Genomic DNA, 27049 nt, shown 5'->3' with positions numbered 1-27049 from the left:
AGACTGGTGAGGGGGGACTGTCTGTAGTCTGGAACCCAGAGGCAGATTTAGGGCAGCACGACCAGTCCCCCCCCCCCAGGGTGCAGTGGCCAAGGGGACATCTTCCCACTTCCTTCCCAAAGCCTAGTGGAGGCTTTGGAAAAGAGGTATGAGGGGCCTCACTAGGTCCTAGAGTCCTTTTGCCTCCTTCCCAAAGCATAGTTAACACTTGCTCAGCTTTGGGGAGGAGGAGGAAGAGGAGTTTGGATTTGATATCCCGCTTTATCACTTCCTGAAGGAGTCTCAAAGCGGCTAACATTCTCCTTTCCCTTCTTCCTCCCCCACAACAAACACCCTGTGAGGTGAGTGAGGCTGAGAGGCTTCAGAGAAGTGTGACTAGCCCAAGGTCAGCCAGCAGCTGCATGTGGAGGAGTGGGGAATCAAACCCGGTTCACCAGATTACGAGTCCACCGCTCTTAACCACTACACCACACTGTAGTGGAGGAGGAGGAGGAGAGAGAGCTTTAGGACCCTGCCAGAGCCTCACATCTCCTTCCCAAAGCCTGGTGCCTCCCTTACCCAACTTTGGGAAGGCAGCACAGGGACTGAGGTGTATTTGTGTGTCAAATTTTGGCCTCGCGTAGGGTGTCATATTACCAAGTGTCAATTAGAGGTCCACAGGTTTCCCCGCCCCTGATCGGCAGAGGATAAAGAGGCCAAAAGCAAATACTGAACTATCCCTCAGTTAATAAAGATTGAGCCCTTCCTGCGTAGATCAACACAAATGGAAGTTTACATTTTCATTCTTGATGCGGAGACCTTCTCAAAGATGTTGGCTGCCTTCCCTATTTCCCTGGAGCTGACTGAGTAATTGCAGGCCTGCCAACCTGCTACTCGGTAATTTTCACCCCTTTTCTTAGCACCAGACCTCCTGCTTATGGCCCTTGTATGTTTGCTTCCACCCATTCATCTCAGGGTTTTGTTGGCCGTGCACTATCCTGTGTCACAGCCTTGAATAATTGTGTGTGTGTGTTGGTGTGTGTGTTGTTGCTGCTGCAATAATTCAGAGCTTTCTTTTTAAAATAATAATAATAATAATAATAATAATAATACCATTTTCATTTTTCAGCTTCCCTATGTATAATTTTGGTACATGATTTGCAATATCTTCTCTCCCGATTCCACTCCTTCCCCCCATCCCCCGCTCCCCGATCTTAGACGTGAGACTTAGCAACCGAGAAAGGTGCTAAAGAGAGACAAAACTTGTGTGGGTGGCTGGAGATTAGCCATTTGGAAATCCATCCCTTGCTTTGTACCACAAGCTGTTTCCATATTTCCCTTCCAAGTTGTTGCATGTGAGTGCTGCCATTCAGACAGAGATGTTTCGTGCGGATCCCTGAGCCAACATTGTGATTCACAACCACTTATCCTCAAGTAGCACCAGTGGGATTTCAGGTGTGCTGGTGCCAGGTGCCAAGCTACTAAGGTACTGTCTGCAGGTATTACCTGCAGTGTGGGAAGCAGGATGCCTCTGAACACCAGTTTCTGGAAATTCTGTTGTGCTCAAAGCCCTGCTTGTGGGTTTCCCATATGCATCTTAAGTGGGCCAGTGGTGGCTGGGCTGCTCTCCTGACTTCCCAATGCTGTGCATCCCTGCCAGTTACTGAGGGGAAGGGCGAGGCAATGGGGAGCTTGGCAAGGTGCGGTGCCATGGTGGTGCCAATCCGACACTCCTGATACTGCACCTACACTGAACTGCTTCGCGTCAGCCACCTGCTACCCACTGAGCTTGTAAAATCTGCACTGTGGGTCCATTGCCCGTGAACTGTGTCCTGATGCTCAGCCAAGTCCCCGTGTCAGGCTCAGGGAATTCTATCCCTCCCCCGGAGGCAGCAAGAAGCAAGGAAAACAAAGAAGAGTTCTTACTGATGAGTTTATTTGATCATCCCATGTGAGAGACAGCCAGTGTCCCATTAATGGCGTTGCTCCAATTGAGTTCTTCCGCCCCTTCCTTCCTACCAACAGCACTTCCCCTTACGGTGACTACCAGGGGCTAATTGTCTCTGAGCCCTTTGCTCTTGCACTCTCAACGAACGCCGAGTTCTGGGAGAAGGGGGTCAGAAATACTCTCCAGTGACAACTGTCAGCTGGCTGCTCTGGGCTGCCTCATCCCTATCTTCTCCCAGCACCTCCCAACTCTTCTGTTCGCCTGTCTCTGAACTGTGACCTTCCTCAAACCACTGCTGTAATTCAATACTTCCTTCCTCTTCTCTGGCAGCTTCAGGAAGAGAAGGGGAGGCAATTTCCACCATTCCTACTCAATCTCAGCCCCTTCAGTCCAGTCCCTGACACACTGAAACCCATTTTATTGAGTCTACGTAGCTTTCAGTGCAGTTGCTCACCAGCTGTTTGGAATCACCAAGTGGGTAGAGTGATGTTGCACTTGTGGGATGTGAAACTTATAGCAGTCAAGTACAACATTCCTATAGTGGATTTGTTAGGGGATGTGTTGTACCACTCAGGAGAAAACTTTCTGTTTCCTCCTGAGCTGGGACAGACTTCCACTGCATGTGACTTGAAGTGGGTGTGGCCTATTCTGGGTAGAGGAGCAGACGTCCTCCATGTTCTGCTCTTCTTCTCCATTTGTGTTTCTCTGTGTTAGGAGAAGTGACTGCTCAGTCACAGTCACTTGGGACTAATTCCCTTATGGGACAGTTCATGTAGATATATAGTTACATAACCTAATGTGATGGCCTGGGATTCGGGCTCGGACTTGGAACCAGAGGAGTCTCAGTCCGCACTGGATTCTTTGCCTCAGGTGACATCTGAACCAAGTCTGGGGCCTGATTCTGAAGAGCCCCAGTCTGCACAGATTCCCGTGCAACAAGCACCCGCTGGGCCGACTCAGGGGCCTGAGCCTGCCCTTGCTCCAGATGCGGGGATTACGTTGTTGCCTTCAGCTGGGCCATCACATGCAGCTGCTCCACTACCAGTTGTGTCAGGAGAGGCTGAGGTGGCCTCTGGGTCTAGTAACCCACTGACATCTCCTGAGCTGCAGCGACTAAGGTCTGAGAGAAGGAGAGACCTGAGTACTCGCAGGAGGAGTGCTTGCCTTCGAGCGAGACAGGGAGGTGAGTAACCGGGGGATCAGGACTGGCCATTACCCCGACAGATAAAAGGCTGTCAGACCCCACCCCAGGTTGTGGGAGCAACATTGCTGTTTGCTAGAAGCTGCCTGAGACCCTGTGCCTGACCTTGCCTGTTTTCCTGCCTTGTGTCCTGCCTTGGCCCTGTTGGACTGACTCCTTGCGTAACCCTTGGATTTGGGACCAGACCTGGACTGCGTCATTTGGGTTAGCCCTGGACCCAGCACACCTAAGCCTGCCTTCAGGGATCTATCTGTGAACCTGAATGAATCTGTGAGTCAACTACTTTTATGTTAACTTTAATCAGATTCTCGTGTCTATTCTTTTTAAGAGGGATTAGAAGGGACATTGCCAGGGATCTTAAGTAGTGAGGCTTAGACGAGCCAGCCACAAGCTAACTGCTGTGTAATTTCCAAAGGGGGATGTTTGGAACTCTGCTAGGAGATAGAACTTGCTAGCGCAAGTTAGGAATGGTATCAGCAAATAATATATCCTCTCCTGCCTCCCCAATCATCCCCACAGCGCTCATGCTCTGCTTCTGGTTGCCCACCATGAGACTGGGATGCTGGACAAAATGGGCCTTTGGCCTGTTCCATCAGGATCTTCAACTGTGCCAATTAGATGCAAAGGAGACCTGCATCAGCTTTCATGGGTTACCAAGAATGATGCATCTGATGAAGTGGACTTTAGGCCCCCCAAACCTATGACGTATCAGTCTATATTTGGTGTCAGGGACTGGACTGAAGAGGTGGTTTGGGAATCACCCCCTCCTTCTGTTATCATAAAGCACCAATGCTGCAGCAAGCAAAGGCTCTAGCAGCTCAGTCAGCTGTTTGTGGCTGGAAAGCCAAACAGGATGTTTGTGACTGTTGCCATGGGAACAAAGGGGCAGTCCATTCTGTACTGAGCACTGGATGTTAGCTCAGTGTGTGTGTGTGTCATATGACCCGTACTGGAAGTACATGGGTGGAGTTTATTCTTACTGCTGTTGAGTGCAGACATGTTTTCTCTGTACTGATGTAAGAGACAGAAATAAAGGATGTAAATAGACTTCTGTCTGCATCTTTCCCCTCCCTGGGGGACACCAAAGGGGAGAGAGGAAGAATGGTGTGTTCCTCTCACACATCTGAGAAGAATCGCCGAGACCTCGCCTGCTTATCAGCAGAGTGGCGCAGCGGGGAGGTCGACAAGGAATATCTGCCGGTGCCTACGCTGTGGCACATTCCTCTGACCCAGGCAGTATTCCAACACCTTCTCCTCTGTTTCCCTCGGAGGAGGAGGGGAAGTGGGGTGGATCGCTTCCCCCCCTTCTCCAGTAATTTCAAGAGAAGAAGGTGACAGGATAGAATTGCAGCAGAACTCAGAGTTGCCGTTATGAGATCTTAGGAAAAGGAGGGGGAGTCAGAGAACTGCCAGCAGAGACTTCCTTGGAGAGCATAGAAGCACTGCCATCACAACATACTCGCCACTCACTTAGAATTCAAGAGCAAAGGGCTCAACAAAATTTGACTCCTGAAGTCTCTCGTAGAGCCATGAGCTGTTGCTGGGGAAGGAAGGGGAGTGAGCAACATCACCATGGTGTTAAGGACTGGATTATTTGCCTTGCTCCACGATTACTGAATAAAACCACAAATACTAACCTTCTCATTTCTTCTTTGATCCTTGAGGCTACCGGGGGGTGGGGTCCCTTGAGCCTGACATTTGGGGTTAAGGTGTTTTAAATAAAAAGAGTTTGGATTTGATACCCCGCTTTATCACTACCTGAAGGAGTCTCAAAGCGGCTAACAATCTCCTTTCCCTTCCTTCCCCACAACAAACACCCTGTGAGGTGAGTGGGGCCGAGAGACTTCAAAGAAGTATGACTAGCCCAAGGTCACCCAGCAGCTGCATGTGGAGGAGTGGAGAGGCGAACCCGGTTCACCAGATTACGAGTCTACCGCTCTTAACCACTACACCACACTGGCTCTCAAAGTGCTCTGGCACAAGGTGCCTTAAGGTGCTAGCACTTTCCTTTCTGGTGCTTGGCTAAAATTGCACCATGGTTAATTTTTCAAGGTTGTTGCAAAGCACTTGGGCGAAGTTCAAATGCTATTAAAATAGGATGGTGTGGAGGATAGTTGTGCTGGTCCCGGGGGGAAGGTACTGTTACCGTAGTCAGAGTTCACAAGATGTGAGGCGAGGTCCAAAACAGGGAGCCGGGCGGGGACAGGAACTCTCAAAGACCAGAAGCAGGAAGCCGGGCAGGGAACAAGAACGCTGGAAGGTCAGAAGCAGGAAGCCGGGCGAGGAACAGGAACACTGGAGGTTCAGGTCTAGGTCCGGGTAAGAGCAGGTACTCAACAACGACGTTGCTCCCGCAACCTGGGACCGGGCTGGCTGACCTTTATCTTCTCTAAGGCCAGGGGCGGTCCCGGCTCCCAGGAGCCCCACCTCTTCTGGCCTTAAGGCGAGCACTCCTCCTGGGAGCAACCAGTTCCCTTCGCCTCTCTGCCCTAAGCCTCTGCAGTTCAGGAGAGGCCAAAGGGTTACTGGGCCCCGGGGGAGGCTCACCTGTAGACACTGAGTCCTCAAGCACCTCTGGGGCCAGAATGGTTTCACCTGGTGCCTGCTCCTGAGGATCTGACACAGGTGCAGGCTCCTGAGAATCTAGGCCTTGCCCCAGTTCAGCCGGCCCTAGAAGCGGGGACTGCTGTGCAGGCTGGGATTCCTCTGGTTCAGCCTCTGAATCGGAATCCCAGGCCATCACAATAGTTCAGATAAGAGCTCCATATACAGAGCCTAACAGTCTCATGGACTGCATCCTGCCTTCACGACCTACCCAAAACAATGCTGGACACATCATTATTATATTTTATGAAACCTTGCTGGAGCAGGCAAAAGGTCCAGCATCCATAGTCCACCAGTGAGGATTTGCTTAAAGGTTACGTCACTAACAGCAAGGGAACAGCCATTTCCCTTGCTCATTTCCAAGCCTTGCAGCCTTTTCAGTTAATCACTCTGTCCTGTAGCCATGAAGTTAATAAAAGAGATATTAGAATGGAAATGTTGATCTGCAGGCCTCCTAAGATGCTAGCTTTCCTATGGATAGCCAGATATTAGGACAGAGGAATGAATGGATGTCCTAAAATATATATATATTAGGCTAAGATGGTTTTATCAAATACAAGTTAGAAATTTGCAAATTTGCAAGCTATTGTTCAATTTTTCAGTGCATTTTTTTGTTTTTATTTTGAACTACTCTCTCCGTCTCTCTGTTGTTCTCTTGCAGAGCTGAGGTGATAAATTTGGTTTGGTTCGGTTCAGGTTTAGTGCAAACCTACCCGATTTGTACTTTTCGAAACAAGGTGTGAACTGAAGCACAGCAATCCTTTCAAATTTGTGCTTCTCTGAATTTTGTAATGCTGCTCTCTGGCCAGATAATGTGCACCAAAAGAACTCGGTTGGGGAAATGTGGGCATAAAATGCAGATGTTGGAGAAAGTATAAAATCCTCTTTTTTTATTAGGGGAAATTGCTTGCAAAAAGAAAAGTGTACACATCAGGCAAAATTGCACACCAGGATGTATATGTTGGAAGAAATTCACACTAAAATGCTGGTGAATTTTAATGAGGACTTAAAAATAAATATATAGGAAACAGAGAGAAACTGAAATTGACAGATTCAGTCACCCTCATCTTTCTTTCCCCCACTCTCCCATTCTCCCACCAACTTAACTTTTTGAGTTATTTGTATTGTTGTTTTCATTGCTAGAATTTTGAGCAGTTTGACACACCCTGAGTCTAAATTAAGGATAATGCTACAGCATGGATGTTTAAAATTCACGCCTGCCACTTACCAACTTCATTGGTATGAAATTCAAAAAACCCACTTATTAAACACCATTAAATATTCACTTCATTTCCAAAGACAAATATGAACAGAAACGCAACCAAACAAAGTACTGTATTAAAATCATTGATTCACAATATTTAAATTTCCAGCTAGCCTCCAATTAGCAGGCTTTCCAATATTTGAACAGAAGACCATTTTAATGTAATTACAAACACATTTTAGGCATCTAAATTTTTTGCATAATTAGTTCCCTATTAAACTATTTATGTAGCCCTTTTTCCATCAGAAATAGAAAAAGCAGAACAATTTTATTCCTTACTGTTACAATAATTAACTATGTAAGTAGAACAGCATATTAATAGAGTATAATTTGTTTACATTTAAAAGAAAATTGTGTTAGATTAGCATAGCAAAAGACTATTTCCATATCTAGGCAGTAATATGCAGGCCTAATAGCAATTTACAGTGTAGTTAAAGAATATTATTAATAAAGTAATACAGTGTAATTCTGTTTGCCCCAACCATATTTCACAATGTCCTTAATTACAGTTAATTCCGTCGAGGCTAATTTGGGTGTTGTTAAGCAGTAGACAGAGGAATCTTAAATACAACCTTTGTTAATAATGAATTTTGAAAGTTAGAGTGGAGCAAGTAACAATAAAGAGACGAAGAAATACGCTGCAAGCACATTTCATGGCAAGATTATTTCCCCCCAAATGAAATCTTGTTAATAGGGTCAGTCAATAATAAGACTTGATTGGCAACTCGGAAAACTTTGGCTGTAAACAGAGTTTCATTGTAACACAGACTTAACGATGAGACAGCCTGACTGTCAGGAAGACTTGTGACGGAGGGGTTTGGTCCTAAAAGGTATTACCGAGCATCTTTGCGGCTCATTGCAATGAGCTCTCATTAAAGTTTGGCACTTCTTAGGTTTCCAGACTTGGACACAGATTGAAAGTCTGTTGGAACAACCACCTGGTCAAAGGAGGAAAGCGAGAACCACGTGCTGTCACATCAGTGCAAACTTGAAACCGTTCAGCAGGGATGAGGAAGCGATCGCATTTATTTATGAACATGGGAATCTGCCTTATAACTGATCAGGCTGTACACCTGGCTAAGGGGAGCATTGAATTGTGACTGTGTGTGTGTGTGTGTGTGTACTGTAAGGTTACCAGATGTATCTGTTTCCCAGGGACAGTCCCCGGATTTACAAATCAGTCCCCATACAAAATCCATTGAAGTTGAAAAGTGTCCCCGGATTCATTGAAAAAGAACTGGTACCCTTAATGTACCGACTAGATCAGTGTTTCCCAACCTTGGGCCTCCAGCTGTTTTTGAACTACAATTCCCATCATCCCTGACCACTGGTCTTGCTAGCTAGGGATGATGGGAGTTGTAGTCCAAAACCAGCTGGAGGCCCAAGGTTGGGAAAGCACTGGACTAGATAGATGATAGATAGATAGATAGATAGATAGATAGATAGATAGATAGATAGTCACCCCCATGATGCTGAGAGGCCCAGCCATGTTTGGAAACCCTACCAGGTAGTAGGGACCTTCACACTAGATGGGCAGCATAACTCAACAACGATGCCTATTTATAATAGTGTGGTTATTTCTTTCATTGTCAGTAGTAAATGTGCTATTTCTGTACTGAAATCTGCTATAAGGGACCCCCTGGTTCAAAGGACATCTCTGACAATGGATGCTACAATGGTAGATAAGAAAGCAGAGATGGTGGTGTGGCTAGACAGTTGCCACAAGTATAGTCTCTGCAAGGGAGGCTTAAATTCAATAACACTGGCATGCAGCCAGTGTGCAGCTGACCATTGCCATAACTGCATATGGCAAATGGGCTGTGTGCATCGACCCAAGGAATCATAGAACTTGAATGGAACCATACCATTTCACAGGATGTCCAGTCTCTTATTACTATACAGTGGTACTTCAGGTTAAGCACTTAATTTGTTCCAGAGGTCCGTTCTTAACCTGAAACTGTTCTTAATCTGAAGCACCACTTTAGCTAATGCGACCGCCTGCTGCCGCCACGCCGCTGGAGCACGATTTCTGTTCTCATCCTGAAGCAAAGTTCTTAACACCTGGTACTATTTCTGGGTCTGTAACCTGAAGCGTATGTAACCTGAGGTACCACTGTATGAGCAAATACAACACTATCTTATTCTTTTATTATTTGCACACACATTTGCTGGATTGCACTTGCCCACTTTGTCCCCCAAACCCAGATGATTTATCTGAAGCTCAGGGAATGGCACCCTGTAAAGGCACACAACTGTTCTTAACAAGCTCAGTTTGGGGTGGAATAGATTTAGGAGTAGGCAAAGAAACAACTCATCGGAGCAAAGGTGGGGAACATTTTGAAACCCAAGGGCCACATTCCATTCTGCGTAACTTTCCAGGGGCCACATGCCAGTGGTGTATGGGGTCTGAGGCAAAAGTACACAGGGCAATGCGTGTAATTTTTACCTTTGTACAGTCGACTAGTTTCTGCACACCCTCAAACTTTTGCTGCTAAGCAAAAGGCATTATTACAGTTCAACAACACAGTCCAACAAGGCAAAATCACATGAGGAATGTGCAAAGCCAGGCCAGGGAAGGAGGAGGCCTGGAGAGATGGTGTGTGAGCTGAGGAGAGTTGCAAGGACCAGGCTGAGATGACTGGAGGTCCACATTCTACCCCAAAACCTGAGCTTCTCCACCCTTACATTAGAGTTTATTTGAATTAATTTGTTAATGGGCTTCATTTCAGTTGTAAATTGCACTTTTAAAATGCCTTGTAGAGTTACAGGCTCCTTCTACTCCAATTTAATAAAAAGCGCTTGATTTACATTGTAGTGACATGACTAGGAGAAACAGGCTCTCCAAACTTGGAGCCAAACCCAAACCCGATCTGCAAAAAAATAAAATAAAAATAAGGCTAGCGTTTTACAGGCCCGAATCCTGGTTGTACCAAATGTTGTTGGAAACATCTATGGTGTTCTGATCATCAACACTGGTTTTTAGTACAGAGTTTGGCTAGACATTAAGCATCAAGTAAATGTCATTTTGATATCCATAGAAAAAAGTGTGTTTGCTGTCTTTCCCTCTCAGCAATCTAGGAGTGCCAGGATAACGGCCTGATCATTGGAGAATAAAGTTCACGGGTCCTGGAAGTCCGGGCAATTGGAGGTTCCAATTTGCATGGTTGTACAATGACTGAGCCCACTGACAAGAAGCTATTACAACAGTATCATATCATACAGATGGCTAACATTCACTCATAATTGTCAAATATGCTACAATGGCAAGCTTGAGAAGAGAGGACCACAGCTTTCCCCTTGCATTAAAACACATCAAGTGCAAAGCAAAGTGTGACACAGCCTAACTGGAGGCTGGCAGGCGCTGCTGAGAGACAGATTCAAATAGAGTTGCTACTACCAAATTGGCGCGCAGTTTTCAAGCCCAGGCTGTTCCGTGTTTTGTCACCCTTTGGATTTCCAGCAGCCTCTACCATTTCACCAAGACCTGCAGGATCAGTTTAGACATCACGCCAAGCCATATTTTTGCATCAGCCATCATTTGCTCAAAGCCATACTGTGGTTTGAGCTTCCCAAAGGACAACAGGCAAGCTATGACTCTGAGCCGCTTGCCTGCTTTTGTTTTGAGTCTTGCAGCACCCAGTTTCATAAGTCTACTGTCATTCTGGTGCAAAAATGCTCTGGTCATCTCACCCAACAAATGGTTGCAAACTCGCTTTGTGTCTATTCACCCTGGCTTTTGACACTTGAGAAGTATATTTGAAGGATTCACCTCATTTTTTTGTAATTTTAAGTTATTTTCAAGTGTTTTTAATATTGTCTAATATTGTATTTTAATATTAAGGTTGTGTTTTAATGTTGTGACTCTCCCTGGGACCTTTGTATAAGAGACAGGTAATAGGTTTTTGTAGTAGTAGGAGTAATAATAATAATAATATTAATAATAATAATAATAAAGCATAGTTTCTTAACCTCGTTTGTCAACAAGTTACATGCCGAGCTTATTGATCCAGATGTCACACCAGATCATGGTGCAGAGCAATCTAAATCATGTCTACTCAGAAGTTCCACTTGACTTCAGTGGGGACTTAGCACCCCACTGCTTCAGTCCAATTAGGATTGCAAACTGTATATTCCTTATGTCTGATTTAGAGCCAGAGAAACTATGGCAGTGAAATTTAGCATGACATAGCAGCATATTGATAAAAAAAGCGCCAGGATTCCATAGCGGAATGGGTGATGCCGTGTAAAAGGAATGTTAAACATTGGCATAGAAGCATTAGCACAATAACCAAGGAAACTAACACAGTAATCCCGTCTGAATGCAACCTCTGTATAAGGCAGCTTCCTTGAAGAAGAAGAGTTTGGATTTGATATTCCGCTTTATCACTACCCGAAAGAGGCTCAAAGCGGCCAACATTCTCCTTTCCCTTCCTCCCCCACAACAAACACTCTGTGAGGTGAGTGGGGCTGAGAGTCTTCAGAGAAGTGTGACTGGCCCAAGGTCACACAGCAGCTGCATGTGGAGGAGCAGGGAAGCGAACCCGGTTCACCAGATTACGAGTCTACCGCTCTTAACCACTACACCACACTGGCTCTTGTGTGTTCCCAATGTATTTATAAAACAAACACTCTCAGCCATGCTGGACAGAGCCTAGAAGACCATTTCCTCCTATGGTGGGAGGTGGCCGGCGGTGCCTCCTATTCCCTGAGAGGCTGCTGTGGAGGCAACATGGGGCAGGGCAGCAAATCTGGCCTCCGAGGAGCAATTTGCAGCTGCCACTGGCACCACAACATGCCCTGGGCACCAACATACACATGCCAATACAAGATGCTGAAGTGGAATCTGCTTGCTGCTGCCTCCATCATCTGCCACTCTCTAGGTCAGGCATAGGCAAACTCCGGCCCTCCAGATGTTTGGGACTACAATGCCCATCATCCCTAGCTAACAGGACCAGTGGTCAGGGATGATGGGAATTGTAGTCCCAAACATCTGGAGGGCTGGAGTTTGCCTATGCCTGATCTAGGTGGTGATTTTTGTGTGTGTGTGGGAGCTCTGGGCTGTTGAGCACTGGTCTTCACATCCAAGCTTCTGCCCTAGCTGCACCACATCCTGACGGCGCATAAGTGATATTGAGCTGAGGAAGCGGCAGGGTTAAGCAGCCTCTCTTTCCCCAGGTGGAAAACAAAACAGCCCCCATCGTCGTGAACGGGATGGTAAGCCCTTGTGGATGAGTGGTCCTCCAGTATGCTGCTACCACGACTGACATCTCAGATAGCGAGGGCCTCTCGATTTGCAGAACGCTTTCTGTCGAGATCAGCCATCTTGCTTCTGGTTCCTAGACTCGCTACTGCAAATTACAGCACACTTCCTTCAAACAGAAATGGAGCCCAACCCCAGCAGTGTTACGCATTGGACCCTGAGCTGGAAGAAATCTTGGTGCCAAGGAAGATGTCAATCTCCCCCCTTGAAAGCTGGCTGATGGTCCATTACGTCCTCCCTAAAGGTGGAGGCACCATCAATGTTTATGAGAAGCTAGGCTATGAACCCAACCATCAGTATGACCTCCCCCCATCTTCCCAGGGTGCAAAGGCTGAGGATGACAGCGAAGAAGGGGGAGGCGAGCTGAACCGGGGCAAAATGGAATGCAAGAACGTTCTGAAGATCCGGAGAAGGAAGATGAACAGACACAAGTTACAGGAAGCTGATGAAGCCGACAAAGTTTTTGCAGAAGAAGGTCAGGGAAGGTTGGTGCCGGAGGAAACAAAAAGGGTTTGAATGAGATCTGGAACGTCTCTGGAAAAAAGACGGACTGAGGAGTGCTCCTGAGGGATGGACGGCACCCAAGATATATCTCAAGAATGTGAAGTCCGATTGACATCGCCATGAGGTTTTTGTTTTTTTAATTAAACAATATTTAAAGCAAAAGCAAGCAAGCAAGCAAGAGAACAAAACAAAACAAAACAAAACTGCAGAGGAAAGAATTGCAGCTCTCCGCTCCACATGCAGTTTGAGCCCCCGAGGTAAGAGAACAAAAAGTACTTGGAGAGGGCACAGCGGTATTCCAGGGACATGTCATGTCCTTTGAGAGGATGTAGCAGAACACTGGACAGCTCTTCTATGTGTATTGTGTGTTTGCGCATAGAAGGAGATGGCTCTGAGCGATGTAATTGAGTCAACCCTGGACCAAAATGTTCTCATAGTCTAAAGCAGTTTGGTTCAGATTCATCACTAATTTTGAGCGTTAGCTGCTGACAAAAGCCTGTCACAATCTCCATCCGTTAAATCCTTTATAACAATGGAATCTTAATTGCACCCAAAACAATAGGATCAATTTCCCTTTTTAATGGTGCTCTGTGCAGCGTCAGGCATAAAAAAGCCTCTTCTGATGCAACGCTGGCCAAATTGTTATGAACGGATAGATTCGGTTCTAATTTCAAGTGAACCAGCTTATGTGCCCATGAAACATGTTGCTTTGACAGATAACCTCTCGAAACACCCACAGTCCTAAAATAAAGTCTGTGTTATCATTTGTTGTCCCACAAATCTATACTATGAGCAAATCCCTTCTCCCCTCCTTTTTAATGGCGAGGCGATACGGTAATCATCTTGTTTCCACATCCATTGCTAGGACACATTTTAAATTTGGAAATGTAGTACATTGTTTTCAAGAGTTATCAGAAAACTGAGAGGTAGAGTCAATATCTGATTTAACAAACGGTGGTGGTGGTAATAAGAAAATGTGTTTATATAGTATCTGTTCATAAGGGATTGTACTGTATTTTTTCTTTACAGTGGTACCTCGGGTTAAGTACTTAATTCGTTCCAGAGGTCCGTTCTTAACCTGAAACTGTTCTTAACCTGAGGTGCCACTTTAGCTAATGGGGCCTCCCGCTGCTGCCGCACTGCCAGAGCACGATTTCTCTTCTCATCCTGAAGCAAAGTTCTTAACCCGAGGTAATATTTCTGGGTTAGCGGAGTCTGTAACCTGAAGCGTATGTAACCTGAAGCGTATGTAACCCGAGGTACCACTGTATATTGAATTAAAAATATGAAATAATTTATCTGAAAATAAAAAATAAAAGATGGTATGGCATGTGACGGATTTTGCACCACAATCTACTTATCTGAGGGTTGTTTTTTTTTTGTTGTTGTTGTTTTTGAAGTCCAGCCTTTGCATTTTTGAATCTTGAGCAGAAGAGAAGTCTAAATTTTGGGCATGTAATTGAGGAGGAGAGATTGCTCCCAGAAGTCCCTTCTAAAATACTAGGTACCTACAGTGATGTCTCTTGGGGATTAATATTGCCTGTTCCATGCTGTCTTCCTGTATGCTCAAAGTCTGCGTTGGTAAATAGATTGCTCAGCACACTAAAGTCAGAAAGGAATTGCTTTCACTTGCAGTAGCTGCATTGGTCTGTCGTACTAATAAAGAAACAACCCCCATATATTGATTTGATAACAACTCCAGGGAATCCACTGGGACTTGGTAATTCTAAGCTGAGGCAGCAAAGGTGAAAATTGAAGCAAGACAGTCTTTAATCTTGATTAGTAATCCAGAACACTTTTGAATGTTTTTATACGCCATTTTGAACTTTTTTAGTTGAACATTTTTATGTTCTATTTCATATTGTTGTTAACCTTTTAGAGGTTTTCTTACCATCAAGCAGTAAGTATTTTTTTAAATAAAAAATTATTTAAATATAGATCTCAATGCAGTTTAATGCAGAAACAGCCTTAAACCAGTAGCTTGTGGCAGTGAATCCCATAATTTGATTTTGCTTCCCTGTTATGGAGAATATTTATTCTCTCTTTCCCTCTCTCTCTCTTTGCCAAAGATGTTTATAGATCCAGCACCTGACTTCTCTCACTGCCAACCAGTTAAAATGTGCCTCTGGCAGGCATTCCTCCTTAGTGACAGTATCAAACGCCTCAAGACAAGCCACCACACTGACTGTCAGATTTTGCCAAGTGGCCGACATCAGCAGTACAACAGAACATATTTTATTCCGAATAAAGATGTGCAAAATTATGGAGCTGGATGTTGATACACAGGTTGAATGTGGAGAGGGGCAGGGAGGGAAACAACCACCCCCAAAAAATCTTACTCCCAAATAACAGAGTCATTTTGCAACCCATCCTGGGTGTTGTTGTTGTTGTCTTCTGCCTTTTACATCCATCAAATAACAACAGTAAAACTTCTGTCCCCTTTCAAGATATTTGTCATCGTTTTATCTTAAGCCAGAAAAGATTGAATTCTGGGAGATCAAAAGAACAGATCTGATTGTTTCTATCCTCAGCAAGTGCTTATCAAGGGTTGTTTCAAGCAAGACAAGTACCATCCCCTCCTATTCCCCAATAGGGGTAAAATAAAAATAACAAATAAATAAATAAACCCAAACACTTAATAAAAATAAAAGTGGAACAAGTAAACAAGGCCTTGGAGTATTCTGTCTGCTGCTTGTCTCTGTCAGGCCTTCACAATTTCTGACCCATCAGGCCAATTAAATTTGGGTGTATAAAATCTTGTATGGTGTGGAGCAGCGATGTCCAACCGGTCGACTGCGAACAACAGGTAGATCCCCAGTTGATCGCGGGATTATCGATCACTGGATGAATAAAGCTGTGGAATAAATCTCTCTGCTCCCGCTCCCCCTCTTTCTGTCCTTGTGCCATGAAAAGTGGGCGGTCGTTAGGCGTCTGCTTCTGGCAATTGTTGATACGATAGTTTGCTTTAGTGCTGGATGCATTTATTACTGGCTGATTTATAGCTTAGCGAAGTACAGTGGTACCTCAGGTTACAGACACTTCAGGTTACAGATGTTTTTGGTTACAGACTCCGCTAGCCCAGAAATAGTACCGCGGGTTAAGAACTTTGCTTCAGGATGAGAACAGAAATCGCACAGTGGCAATGGCAGGCCCCATTAGGTAAAATGGTACCTCAGGATAAGAACAGTTTCAGGTTAAGAATGGACCTCGAACGAATTAAGTTCTTAACCCGAGGTACCACTGTATGTCATTCCCTCTAAGAAAAGTTGCACAACTGTGTTCAGTCCCCCCTAAAAACACTCAACAGCTCTTGTTAATCTTACCCCCAAAAGCTCAACAACTCTGGGCAATCCACCCACCCCACCCCACGCACGCTCTTCCTCCCTCCAATGACAATGGGTAGATTTTGCCAGTTTTTTAATACTGGGAGTAGATCACAGTCTCTTGGGAGCTGGATGTGCCTGGAGTAGAAGAAGTAGATATGGGCATTTTTTCCCTCCCTCTCTTATCAAACCAGAATTTGGGGTCATTGATTGGTTTTTTATTTACTTTACTCATATGCCACTTTCCCACAAGCTGTGCCCAAAGCACTCGCAGCAAACATGTGCTGGGCCCGTGGGTCACCCGAGAACCGCAGTCCAGGTCCGGTCCAGAATCTGAAGGTTCTGCTAGGAGTCAGTCCGACAGGGTCAAGGCAGGACATGAGGCAGGAAACCAGGCAAGGACAAGTACAGGATCTCAGGCAGGATCTGGCATACAGCAATGTTGCTCCTACAACCTGGGGCGGGGTCCGATAGCCTTTTATCTTTGTTGGGGTAATGGCCGGTCCTAATCCCCCAGGGACTCACCTCCCTGTTTCGTCCGAAGGCAAGCACTCCTCCTGCGAGTACTCAGGTCTCTCCTTCTCTCAGACCTTAGTCTCTGCAGCTTGGGAGACGTCGGTGGGTTATTAGACCCAGAGGCCGCCTCAGCCTCCCCTGACCCAACCGGTAGTGGAGTAAGTGATGGCCCAGCTGAAGGCAACAAGGTAATCCCCGCATCTGCAGCCAGGGCAGGCTCAGGCCCCCGACCCGGCCCAGCTGGTGTTTGTTGCAGGGGAACCTGTGCAGACTGGACCTCTTCAGAATCATGCCCCAGACTTGGTTCAGATGATGCCTGAGGCAAAGGATCCAGTGCAGACTGAGACTCCTCTGGTTCCGAGTCTGAGCCCGAGTCCCAGGCCATCACAAAACATTCAGAACATCAAAATAGAGAGATTTGGAATTACAAGTACACAAAACACAGAACATGTCAGTAAATTCAAAACTGACAAAAAACAACAATTTAGCAAACACAGAATGAAATCAATATTACCCCTCCCCCCAAAAACCATATGTAATCTAGGCTTAAGTACATAAATACAAAGCAAAAATGAAAGTGTTAACCAACAATAAAGTTTCTGGTGCAAGTCTTCCTATACCCCAAGGAGTCTCGTTTAATTGCAGTTCGGAGGGAAGGGGTAGAAGACATACAGTTGGCTCCCAAGTCTCTCCTCTTTAGCATATGCACCGCCAGGGTGCAAAGATCTGCCCAAATTTTTGGGGAGAGAGAGGGGAAGCCACAGTTGTTGACCTTTTTTTAGGGGGGGGGGTCGTAAACCTGTAACAACAACAACGCAGCAGAAAAAACTGCTTTTGTTTCCTGACTCGTCAGGAATATTTGACGCTACGGAGTAACAGAGCGACGGAAGAGTGGGGCAGAGACTATCGCTCCATTGCTTTTTACTGCCGTCGATCGAGAGGAACCGGTATACAGTAGGTCAGGCTTCCTCAACTTCAGCCCTCCAGATGTTTTTGGCCTGCAGCTCCCATGATCCCTAGGTAGCAGGGCCAGTGGTCAGGGATGATAGGAATTGTAATCTCCAAACATCTGGAGGGCTGAGGTTGAGGAAGCCTGCAGTAGATATACATTTGACGCCCCCCAGAATTCGGTGCCCAGGTGCCCCGCACCCCTTGCATCCGCAAGTAAAGGCGGCCCTGCTGCCAGCACCAAAAAGCAAATTTTTGGTTGATGCAGGCCATTGCACTGGTCAGCCAATGAGGTTGAATGGTGGGAGATTCACAAGCTACAAAAAGGAGGCACTTCTTTATACATCACATAGTTAAAACTATGGAAAACTGTGGCCACTGATTTGGACAGGTTTAAAAGAGGAGGTTAAAGTTACCAATGGTTGTTAGTTATGATGACTACATTAAGTCCATTGCCAGAAGCAATATTTTTCTGAATACCAGTTGCATGAACTGCAAGCAGGAGATTGCTCTTGTGGGCTTCACGCTGGCATCACGGCAAGAACAGAATGATGGGCTAGAAAGGCCTGATTAGCTGATCGCCAGTGCACAGCATTACGCAAAAGAGGGCCACCTTTTGTCATTGTAGCGACACAAAGTCCATAGCCCCATTCAGTGGAATGGGCTGATGGGCCCCTCAATGCAAGCAGGGCTGTTCTTGCAGAAGTACATATTGCCATTTAAAGTCCCATTAGATGTCCAGAGTCTAAAATCACTGAACTGAACCACTGCCAAAATGGTATTGAACTCAACAACGGAGTTTGCTCAAGTTCTGCTCATGAATCTTGAAACAGATTGATGAGGATGAAGAAGAAGAGTTTGGATTTGATATCCCGCCTTTCACTCACTTTAAGGAGTCTCAAAGCGGCTAACATTCTCCTTTCCCTTCCTCCCCCACAACAAACACTCTGTGAGGTGAGTGAGGCTGAGAGACTTCAGAGAAGTGTGACTGGCCCAAGGTCACCCAGCAGCTGCATGTGGAGGAGTGGAGACGCAAACCCGGTTCCCCAGATTACGAGCCTACCGTACTTAACCACTACACCACACTGGCTCTCACACTGATGATTTGTTCTTGAGTGACAGAAGTGTTTCTGTAACTTTTGAATAGTCTGGATATCATACTTTTAATTTATTGATTACATGCAATGTATAAAAACAACAACAGGGTCTTAGAGACTAACAAAAGCATTGCGATATGAATCAGCTTTCATTGATGAGAGCCCCATTCATCCCCTCTCGCCTTTGAAAGTTTGGGTCATAATACATTTGTTATTAAGGGACAGTGATGCTTTTTTGCATTGGTTAAGCTCGTATTTGAGCTGAGCTGCCTTCATTTGCTCACGACCATTCGCAAACTTTGTGAGCTGATCAAGTTTCACATTAGCAATATTTAGTGGTACAGATTTATTCAGCCATGAATAAAACCTGAATTGACCGGTGACTTATTGAATCAGGCCATTATAAATGTGTTCAACCCAGATCTGTTGTGCTGCTGTAATGTGCCTTCCCTTGAACTCTGTATAATTGAGGTGAAGACAGTAGCCATTAACTTTCATTGTTATTATTCTAATCCTGACTCCTAGCACAATTTGTGTGTGTGTGTGTGCATGCACATGTGTGTTGTTCAGACACACTCCGGGGTAGATGGAAAGCTGTATGAACTGCTTTGCTTTGCTTCAATAAAGTTCTGTAATAATAATAATAAAGATTTGCATCAATTTGTCCCCATTGAGTGCTGGCCTGAGAGCTGGACCTGTTTGGAGAAGGAAGCCTAAGTAAATGCATGCCGCTCCCACTTACAGAATACAATGCATTCCCTGGAAATCATTCATTAGGCAAGCGTTCACATAACAAGTCCACGATTCCCATTGATTCCCATGGGAACATTTCTAATCTGTGATCTGCCCAATCTCCACACCCCCCATGTTTTTCCCCTGAAGTGGCTGCAGCCACCAGCAAAAGAGAGACAAAGGAAAAACAGATTTGTCTGTTCTCGCCTGCTTCCTGATTTCTCTGATTTCTCTCCCTGCATGCCTGCATGGTTTATGCCTGAAAATGGCTGCCACCAGCAAAGCACAAACAAGTGAGGTAGTAAGGAAGTGGGCAAACTCCAGCTGTTTGGATATCTGAATCTGCAGAGTGTATAGTGAAGTTTGGCCGTAATTCTTTATGTGGTAGGCGAATCTATCAATTTTGGTTTCTTTAAGTTGTTCACTTGCCCAATTTTAAGTTCAGTTCACAGCCTTTCCACATCAGTATGCAATCATCACCATTATTTTTTTTTAAAAAAAAATATCTATGTGAAAAATCCTCAGTACTTTATTACAAATTTCTCTTAATTTGCACGTTTGCATGCAATTTTGTCTACTGTACATATTTTTGCAAAGCAATTTCCCCAGGAATAATGATTTTTTTGGTAAACCATTTTACTAATGTTATGCACACTTTTCACTGCTATACTTTATACATTTTTGTATACATTACTTGGCTGGAGAACTTCATTGCAAAATTCAGAGAAGTGGAATTTTGAAGATAGCTGTGTCTCAGTTTGTGTTTTGTTATGGAAAGAGCAAAGCAGGTAAATTCATACCAAGTGGGACTACAACTGATGAAGACCAGTGGGGGGAACTGCCCTGTTCCATGACAGATCCCTTTAAAAGGAATTCAATATACCATAATACCCATCCTCCTTGTTTGAGACTGGACCTTGAATAGATGTGATACAGTCTGGCAAAATCTGGAGTCTGGTGGTTTTCCGGACCAAATACTGAATTCTTTCAGTTGCATCTGCAAAATTCTGGCTGGCTGGTACTTCTAAATGAGAATAGCAATGATGAACTGCTTTCCAGTTATTCACTGCTGCCCCAGCAGGCAGTACTAAATCTAGTGGGTTCAAACTTAGCTTTCAATAGACAATAAGGAGAATTCTTTTAATGGCAAGTTCAATTCGACATTGCAAACATCTCCACTACTCCACTGAAAACCTGGACAGCCGACTGAGGGGAGATGCTTTGGCTCTGGGTTCCATGTGCCAAGCACAGAGTTGACCAGATTGCCTAAAAAGCCCCCCCCCCCCCAGTTCTGCAATTCTGTGATTATCCATGGGGTGGATAAATGCACAGATGATTATGAAGCATACGGAGAATCTGAAACGTGATAAACATTATAAATAGCAGCAAAGAGGCAGGCAGAATACATACGAGGTTAATAACAGTAAATATGTTTTTGTGTGTTATAGGAAGGGGGCTAATAATCTGTGTTATGGAAATCATAGCCTGCATTTTCACCGTGCATTGGTTTTAGCATGGCATTTATCAAGGCACATGTGCAATTGACAGTGGTAAATACCCCATTAAAATCCAATTAAGTTAGTGCTGTGGCAGATTTTTATTCCTGCTCCACATGAATGCAAAATGTGGGAGGCTGCAGCAGCAACTACTGTCAGGCCAGGAACTTCTTGCGAGCCCCTTATATAGAGCTCTGGATCAGGATCCCAAAATTGGGGAAGGAACGTTGCTGAGTGGTAAATCACTTGCTTTGCATGCCAGAGGTTCCAGGTTCAGCCCCTGACATCTTCAGTCAGGCCTGGGAAGGATCATCTGCCTGAAACCTGGAGAGCTGCTACAAACCCTCCAAGTGTCCCTATTTTCCAAGGACATCCCTGATTTAGAGAAGATGTCCCAGATTCTGATTCGATCCAGGAATGTCTCAATTTTCCTTAGGATGTCCCTATTTTTATTGCCCATAGAGAAGGCTGATCGCGGAAGAATTGATGCTTTTGAATTATGGTGCTGGAGAATTATGGTGCTGGAGAAGACTATTGAGAGTCCCATTCACTGCAAGAAGATCAAACCTATCCATTCTGAAAGAAATCAGCCCTGAGTGCTCACTGGAAGGACAGATCCTGAAGCTGAGGCTCCAATACTTTGGCCACCTTATGAGAAGAGAAGACTCCCTGGAAAAGACCCTGATGTTGGGAACGATTGATGGCACAAGGAGAAGGGGAAGACAGAGGATGAGATGGTTGGACAGTGTTCTCGAAGCTACTAACATGCGTTTGACCAAACTGTGCGAGGCAGTGGAAGACAGGAATGCCTGGCGTGCTCTGGTCCATGGGGTCACGAAGAGTCAGACACGACTAAACGACTAAACAACAACAACATTTTCATTGGAGAAATGCTAGAGGTTATGGAGTTATCCGATGCCCGAGCCATCTGGAGGCAATCCTGTATAGGGATTTTTTAGAAAAATGTTTAATGTTTTATTATGTTTTTAGATATGTTGACAGCTGCCCGGAGTGCTGGGGCAACCAAGTAAGATGTGTGGGATATAAACAGTAGAATTATCATTATGGAATGGGACGTGCCTATTTTCAACGTAGAAGAAGAAGAAGAAGTGTGACTGGCCCAAGGTCACCCAGCAGCTGCATGTGGAGGAGCGGAGACGCGAACCCGGTTCCCCAGATTAGAGACTACCGCTCTTAACCACTACACCACACTGGCTCTCACAGCCAGTGAGTTTTGGGGAGTCTGCTGCTGCCAGTCAGTTGGCTAATACTGAGCTAAATGGACTTAATAAGGTATAAGACAGCTCCCTATGTTCCTGTCAGACATATTCCCATGGGGGGACAACTTCCAGGGACAATGTTTAGAATCACTTCTGCTTCTGCTGTTTCTAAAGAAGCTTTATAGAGAAACATGCTAGCTTGTCCTCTCCAAGTTCTCAGAACTGTTCTCTGTGAAGGCAATTCTACCAGATCTGTCTACTATGTCAGCTACAGTCATATCTGGATTGGGATTACTTGGTTGCTATAGTCCATGCATTGGCCATCTCAAGACTGGATTATGTCAGGATGCTATCAGCGGTTCCTGGCTGGTTGCCCAGGAAAGTATAAAGAACCCAGCCTCTTGTTTAATGGCGTTGTCCCAAGTGAATCTCCACCTCCTGTCTCTCCCACTTCCTCATTCGTCACTTCTACAGGTGCTGCTACATGCCCTCTTTGAGCTCTTTGCTCTCCTACTTTTAAGTCTCGCCGGGTTCTGAGAGATGGAGGGTCTGGGATGCTTTCTAACAACAACATGTCAGCTGGCTGCTGCTCCAGCTCTGCCTGCTCCTCCTCTTCCATTATTTCCCAACTTTCCCCCTCATCTGCCTCTCAGCTGTGACCTCCCGCAAACCACTGCTGTAAATCTATACTGTCTTCCTCTTCCTCCTCTGTGGAGCTGCCCTTGGGCACAGTCCTGAAGCTCCAGCTGGTGCAGAATGTAGCAGGTGGACGGCTGATGAGGGCAGAAGGGCAGCAGCATGTGGCACCCCTGCTAAAGCATCAGTTGCTGACTCTATGCTACCTGCCTAGGTTCTGAGCAAATTGGGTCCAGGATATCTTAAGGACCATCTGAGCACTGATAGCCGAGTCCAATAGCAGGGATCAAATGGAGGTGCCCTGTTAGTTGTTTTACAGAGGCCCAATTAGCCTCAGTCAGAAGTTGGGCATTTAGTAGCAGAAGGTATCCTATATATACTCTGTGTGTGTGTATGTGTGTGTGCGCTGCCCATCTGACACTCTGGGCAGCTTCCCACAAATTAAAACACAGTAACACATCAAACATTAAAAACTTCCCTATACAGGGCTGCCTCGGCCCAGTATACCTGAAGGAGTATCTCCACCCCATCGTTCAGCCCGGACACTGAGATCCAGCGCCGAGGGCTTTCTGGCAGTCCCCTTACTGCGAGAAGTGAAGCTACAGGGAATCAGGCAGAGGGCCTTCTCAGTAGTGGCACCTGCCCTGTGGAACGCCCTCCCAGCAGATGTCAAAGAGAAAAACAACTACCAGACTTTTAGAAGACATCTGAAGGCAGCCCTGTTTAGGGAAGCTTTTAATGTTTAACAGACTATTGTATTTTAATATTTTGTTGGAAGCCGCCCAGAGTAGCTGGGGAAACCCAGCCAGATGGGCAGGGTATAAATAATAAATTATTGTTATTATATTGTTATTCAGATGTCTTCTGAAAGTTGCATAGATTTTTTAACTCCTTGGCATCCAATGGGAGGACGGTCCAGAGGGCAGGCACCACTGCCAAGAATGCTCTCTGCCTGGTTCCCTGTAACTTCACTTCCAGCAATGAGGAAACTGCTAGAAGGCCTTCGGATCTGGATCTCTGTGTCTGGGCTGAACCTGACTTTTGGGTGTCTCTTGAAGACTTTTTAAAAGTTGGCCTATGCAATATTTGAAAACTTTCCTGCATAGCCAGTCATTTCAATGAATGTTCTGAGAGGCGGTATATAAATAATTTTATAAATCTAATGAACAATTGCCAAAGCTTTATACTGCAGCAGTCATTCTGACAGCAGACAAGTTGAAGCACTCACTGTCTGACACGGAAAACTGACAATGCATGTTGATCGACTCATCTGACAGCTGACATATAGCAGCAGTCAACATTTGACCGTAGCAGACTTGCCGTGCTATTTATCAAATTATCTGCTAACTTTATTCATTCAACCATCAGGCAAATGTCCCCTGAATAGATTCCAAAAGTATATACAGGTTCTGGAACTCAGATGCTGAATTATTGTGCCGTATTTCGAAATCAAAATTTGCCCTGTGAAATTTTAATAGTGACCAAATATTTATTTTTATTTTAAAACATTTCCGGAATTCTTTCCTAACAAACAGAACGATACACAAAGCAGTTCACAAAATCAAAGAAACAATGGAAAAATAAAATAAACCAGAAAGGCCAATAAATAAGAGCTTTAAACACTCAGTACAGAACTGAGAATCCACGAAAATAATTCAAACCACACATAAAAAAAGAGCCTTGCTAAATGAGGCTCATCAAGTCCACCATCCTGTTCTCAGAGTGGTCAACCAGTTGTTGTTATTGTTGTTGTTTAGTCGTTTAGTCGTGTCCGACTTCGTGACCCCATGGACCAGAGCACGCCAGGCACTTCTGTCTTCCACTGCCTCCCGCAGTTTGGTAAAACTCCTGCTGGTAGCTTCGCAAACACTATCCAGCCATCTCGTCCTCAGTCATCCCCTTCTCCTTGTGCCCTCCATCTTTCCCAATATCAGGGTCTTTTCCAGGGAGTCTTCTCTTCTCATGAGGTGGCCAGAGTATTGGAACCTCTGCTTCAGGATCTGTCCTTCCAGTGAGCACTCAGGGCTGATTTCCTTAAGAATGGAGAGGTTTGATCTTCTTGCAGTCCATGGGACTCTCAAGAGTCTCCTCCAGCACCATAAATCAAAAGCATCAATTCTTCGACGATCAGCTTTCTTTATGGTCCAGCTCTCACTTCCATACATCACTACTGGGAAAACCATAGCTTTTACTATACGGACCTTTGTTGGCAAGGTGATGTCTCTACTTTTTCTATTTTTCTGGTCAACCAGAATTCCCTACAAATATAAAGTGAGTGCCAACAGCCCTCTCCATCCTTGTGAATCCCAGGAACCAACACAGAGAAGCATACTGCCGATGACAGTGTCAATACCAGCAATGGCTGTTGTCCTTGAATCTGTGATATTTTAATTGTGTCAAATGGTTCCCAGTGCCCTGTGAAATCTGGAACCGGTTAATTAAATAAATGAGCAGGGAGTAGGCTGCCGCTGAAAGGCTCCTTTCTCTGGCTCCCACCCATTTGAGCTTGCCTACTATAGACTCCTAGTAAAGGTAAAGGTAAAGGGACCCCTGACCATTAGGTCCAGTCATGACCGACTCTGGGGTTGCGGTGCTCATCTCGCTTTATTGGCCGAGGTCAGCTTCCGGGTCATGTGGCCAGCAGGACTAAGCCGCTTCTGGAGAATCAGAGCACTGCCCGGAAACACCGTTTCTGTGCACCAGTAGACTCCTAGTGGAGGGCCCCTAATTCATAAGTTGAATATTGGGGAGGTTCACATGGGTGAAAATGGTCCTTTGAATTAAATCCCCCGTCCCCCCCTCGCCAGCTCCCATTAAACTGCAAATGAAGTCAGTGGCGTAGCGTGGGTTGTCAGCACCCGGGGCAAGGCAAGTAATTTGCGCCCCCTAACCTGTGGATTTTAGTTTGGGCAGAGAGCTGCGAGCGCGAGCACCCCCCCCCCAGATATTGCACCCGGTGCGGCTGGCCCCCCTGCACCCCCCACGCTATGCCACTTAATGAAATGTAGTGCTCCTGTTCAGAAAGGCACACAACCCACATAGCAGCCAACACTTACTTCTTTAGCAAAGCCTTTTCCCGGACCACCCTAGGAACATAGGAAGCTGCCTTATACTGAGTCGAAATAAATCAGATTTCAAATGAAATGTAAACGCTGGAGGAAAATACATTTGCCCCTGCCTCTTATCCCCTTCCTTTTTAATGCAACTTTCAAAGTTGCATTGTTCTCTGGAGGCCAAGAGGGTAAATCTTTCCCATGGTTCTGAAGTTGCAAGAGGTAAAAAGATGCATCAGATAATCCTCCTCTTCTCCTGCGGCTTCCAGTTCACATTGCTTCATCCATTGTGCCTTCAGGGGGTCTGAGGCAGAAGGTTTTTTTTGCCAACCCCCTGGAATCCAGTTTATTAAGGGCCTTAAAAGTTAAAACCAAATCTTAAACACAGTCTATGCCCCACACTGGCAGCCAGTGAAGTAAACACAACAGCAGGTAGACCTAATCTCCTCTGCTCTCCTCAGACGGTAATTGAACAGCCGCATCCCGCTTTGGCTGCCAAAGTAAGATCAGGCCTACTGGTAACCCACAATAACTTTCATTCCCAGTGGGCTACCCTTGATGTCATAAAGGGATGCACCACAACAGGGCAAAGTGAATTAGCTTGGACACCCAGGGCATCCTTAGCATCTCCTCCTATATCAACAAGAGACAAATTGCTTTCAGATGCAGTAAACTCGCTCCTACAGATCCACCCAGTCAATTAAGCTGATGCCAGTAGAGTGAAGTAAAGCCGTTTCTAATAAAAAAAAGAAGCATTGGCAAAGTGCCGTGTATTTTGAATGACTTCATAGAAGCATAGAATTGTAGAGTTGGAAGGGAACTCATGGGCCATCTAGTGCAACCCCTGAAATGTAGGGATCTCAACTAGCTCATGGCCATCCAACCTCTGCTTAAAAACCTCCAAGAAATGAGAGTCCACAAACCCCTGAGGCGGTCTGTTCCTCCACTGAGCAGCTCTTACCATCAGAAAGTTCTTCCTGATGTTTAGTTGGAATCTATTTTCTTGCAACTTGAACCTGTTGATTCTACCCTCCAGAGCAGGAGAAGATAAGCTTGTTCCCTCTTCCATGTGACAGCCCTTGACTATTTGAAGCTGAATATCATATCTTCTCTTAGTCTCTTCTTTTCCAGGCTAAACATACCCAGCTCCTTCAACCATTCCTCATAAGGCTTGGTTTCCAGACCCTTGGTCATCGTGGCTGCCCTCCTCTGCACATGTTTCAGCTTGTCAACATCCTTCTTAAATTGTGGTACCCAGAATTGGACTA

At 45.4% G+C, this 27049-nt stretch overlaps 1 long non-coding RNA gene and 1 pseudogene across 2 annotated transcripts in view; both read left to right on the top strand.

Annotated features, from left to right (window-relative positions):
* LOC309380281 overlaps positions 1-27049 on the top strand; it is a 223266-nt gene that overhangs the window by 102920 nt on the left and 93297 nt on the right. The gene's annotated exons all lie outside the window — the stretch shown is intronic.
* On the top strand, positions 12188-12922 carry LOC309379934 (small ribosomal subunit protein mS38 pseudogene; annotated as a pseudogene). Its single transcript has one exon. The product of its transcript is annotated as a small ribosomal subunit protein mS38 pseudogene (transcript).

The sequence above is a fragment of the Podarcis melisellensis genome (assembly GCF_964234715.1).
Source record: "Podarcis melisellensis genome assembly, chromosome: 11".
Classification (NCBI taxonomy): domain Eukaryota; kingdom Metazoa; phylum Chordata; class Lepidosauria; order Squamata; family Lacertidae; genus Podarcis; species Podarcis melisellensis.
The sequence above is the reverse complement of the archived record's forward strand: the minus strand, read 5'-3'. Positions and strand labels throughout refer to the sequence as shown.